This window comes from Macaca mulatta, chromosome 14, assembly GCF_049350105.2.
Source record: "Macaca mulatta isolate MMU2019108-1 chromosome 14, T2T-MMU8v2.0, whole genome shotgun sequence".
Classification (NCBI taxonomy): Eukaryota; Metazoa; Chordata; class Mammalia; order Primates; family Cercopithecidae; genus Macaca; species Macaca mulatta.
In genome coordinates, this window is record NC_133419.1 from 51,813,966 (window position 1) to 51,817,643 (window position 3,678).

Sequence of the window (3,678 nt, forward strand, 5' to 3'; positions counted from 1 at the left end):
CTAGACCAGCTTGGCCAACATGGTGAAAACTTGTCTATACTAAAAACACACACACAAAAAATTAGCTGGGTGTGGTGGTACATGCCTGTAGTCCCAGCTACTTAGGGAGGCTGAGGCAGGAGAATTGCTTGAACCCAGGAGGTGGAGGTTGCAGTGAGCCAAGCCTGGACAACAAAGGGAGACTCCATCTCAAAAAAAAAAAAAAAAAAAAAAAGAAATAGAAAAGAAAATCACAAAACACTACTGAAAGAAGTTAAAAAGACACAATTACACATAAATTATAAAACTGAATATTAAAAAATATCAGTTCTTCCCCAAATTATTCCTAGATTTAGTGCCGTTTTAATCAATATGCCAGTAGGTGCTTTTGTATATGTGGAAACTGACAAACTAACTTAAAAATTTATATGAAAAAACAAAGAGCTAAGAGTAGCATCATACTCTTATAAAAGAACAAAGTTCTTACTCTATAAAACAGCAAAACTTCTTATAAGGTTACAATAATTTAGACACTGTGGAATTGTCAAAAGAGTAGATGAATAGACCAAAGAACAGAATAGAAGATCCAGATAGACCCAAGGAATTTAGATACTTGATTTATGATGAAGGTTTTACTGAAGATCAATAAATGGTGCTAAGTTAATTAAATGCCAACAAATAATATGTAGATATACCTTGATCTCTACCATACAGAGAGCACAAAAAAAATTCCAAGTAAATTGTAGGTATAACGTGGAAGCTAGTAACCTATAAATCCTCTACAGTATTACAGAGAATATTATCATGATTTTAGAATATACAAAATTATTTGATAAATTGAATTAGGTTAAAATTAAGAAATATAGTTCATGAAAAGACACCATTAGGAGAAAAAGCTTTAGAGTGAAGAAGAGGTGAGAATGACTCCCGGACCAACCACAGCCACTGCATCCTGTGGCCACTGCAACCCATGCCCAGCGCCTACCACCCACCACCATCTCTGACACCATGCCCAAGAAGAAAGGCTAAAGGGGATGCTAAAGGAGTTAAAGCCAAGGTGAAAGACAAACCACAGAGAAGATCTGTGAGGTTGACTGCTAAACCTGCTCCTCCAAAGCCAGTGTCCAAGCCTAAAAAGGGCCCTGCAAAGAATGGAGAGAAGGTACTCAAAGGGAAAAAGGAAAAAAGTGATGCTGGCAAGGAGGGGAATAACCGTGCAGAAAATGGAGAGGCCAAAACAGACCAGGCACAGAAAGCTGAAGGCACTGGAGATGCCAAGTGAAGTATGTGCATTTTTTATAACTGTGCACTCCTGGTGACTGTACAGTTTGAAATATTATTTTTATCATGTTTTACAAAAATGCAGAATTCTGTTTTACTTTTTTTTTAAGTTATGCTGTTAGCACACAGAACACTTGTTTTTGAGGAAAGGGACATATGTCACTTATAGAATGTCTCCAAAGTTGGATTGATGTGGGGAAAACACCTTTCCATTCTAGATTTGACAGATTTCCTTTTGGCTCCCAGGAGGAGGGATTCCATGACTTTGAGACACATGGCCACCTTGGCACAAATATTTTGTGGTATGAAAAAAGAGATCCATTTTTTATGTCATCTTCTCCCTTTCCACCTTTCAACATAGACTTAACTTCCTTAAATCCAGACGCCTGTTGGGACCTGACCCCCAGTCATTGGTTACCAGTGTGTCAGGCAATCTGGACTTTCCAGTGATGCCACTGAGATGGTGCCCTTCAAAAGAGCAGTGGTTCTGTTTCTAGACTGTGGATCTTCAGATAAATTCTGCCATTGTTTTTCCAGTTCCTGAGAGTCAGGGTCGGTCATGAAAAGTTGTTAAACAACATGCTGAATATGAAATGTCAACCCTCACTCTAAACTTCCCCCGTTCAGAGCATCAGATGAAGACTTTATTCTGTTTCACAGTGGCTTTCTAATTTTTGATAATCCATTGAAGAAGGGAGTTTGAAAGTTGTGGTATACTATTAACAATTTCTGCCCATATCCTGCCTGATTGTTTATAGAAAGTATCTTTAATAAAGCTGGATACAGTTTGGCTTGAGAAAAAAAGAGAGAGTAAAAGCTTTGAGAAGATATTATTATATGTGTCTTTCTATGCATAAATTACTATATCTAATCAAAGCTTTGTATCTGGAATCCATAAAGAACGCCTATACATCAAGAAGAAAAAATTGAAAACTCAATTTTAGAAATGGGCAAGAGAGTTGATCAGGCACTTCACAAGAGGATATCAAGTGGCCAATACACATTTGAAAAGGTGCACAGTTATTAGAGAAATACAAAGTAAAATCACACTGCAATACTACTTTGCACTCACCAGAACAACGAAAACTAAAAAACAGTGAAAATGCCATTACTGGGAAATTGTGAAGCAACGGTATCTCTCAAAACACTGCTAGTGGAAATGCATAATGATGCAACTAATTTCAGTCCTTGATATAGGAAATGAATGAATATGCATATCCGAAGACATGTAACAGAATGTTCACAGAACAGTATTCATTATAGCTCAAACCAACTATCACCCAAAAGCTATTGTAGTAGAATGGATAAATAAATTGCAGTATTTCCAGATCGAAGTTACAATGAGATACCATTTCATATCCACTAGCATGGCTATAATCAAAAAGCAAATGTAAACAAGTGTTGGTGAGGATGTAAAGAAACTGGAACCCTCATGCATTGCTAGAGAGCATGTAAAGTGGTGCAGCTGCTTTGGAAAACAGTGTGGCAATTTTTCAAAGGTTAAACATAGAGTTACCATATGGCCAGATAGTATATGATGTTCACGAAAGTATTTTTCATAGCAGCCAAAAAGCGGAAAAAACTCAAATGTTCATCAGCTGATGCATGGGTAAACAAAATATAATATATTTATACAATGGTATATTATTTATTCATCCATGGAAAAAGAATGGACTGTTGATACATGCTACAACACGGATGAACATTGAAAACATTACACTAAGTAAAAGAAGCCAGACACAAAAGGGCATATATTATGATTCCATTTATATGAAATGTCCAGAATAGGCAAATCCATAGAGACAGAGAGTAAGTAAGTGGCTGCCAGGGGCTTGTGGGTGGGAATAGGAATGAGGAATGGCTGCTAATAGTTACAGGGTTTCTTTTTGGGGTAAAAAAAAATGTACTGAAATAGATAATAGTGATTCTTGAACACAAACTTGTGAACATACTAAAAAGCCACTGAATTGTAGACTTTAAAACAGTGTATTTTTTACAGTATAAATATATATCAATAAAAATAAGTAAGAATTATATGGCCTAAAATGTCAATAGTATTGAAAATTAAGAAATCCTGTCTAGGCCAGGCTCAGTGGCTCATGCCTATAATTCTAGCACTTTGGGAGGTTAAGGTGGGCAAATCACTTGATCTCAGGAGTTCAAGACCAGACTGGGCAACATGGCAAAACCCTGTCTCTACAAAAAAAGTATAAAAATTAGTTATGGATACTGGCATGTGACTGTAGTCCCAGCTACTCGGGAGGCCGAGGTGGGAGAATCACTTGAGCCCAGGAAGTTGAGGCTGCAGTGAGATTGCACCACTGCACTCTAGCCTGGGCGACAGAGTGAGACTCTTTCTCAAAAAAAAAAAAAAAAAAAAAAAAGAAAAGAAAAGAAAAGAAAGAAAGAAAAAGGAAA

General features: G+C 36.9%; 1 pseudogene; it reads left to right on the forward strand.

Moving 5' to 3' along the window:
* Window positions 1-949: 949 nt before the first annotated feature.
* Window positions 950-1,261, forward strand: LOC144334577 (non-histone chromosomal protein HMG-17 pseudogene; annotated as a pseudogene).
* The last annotated feature ends 2,417 nt before the right edge of the window (window positions 1,262-3,678 follow it).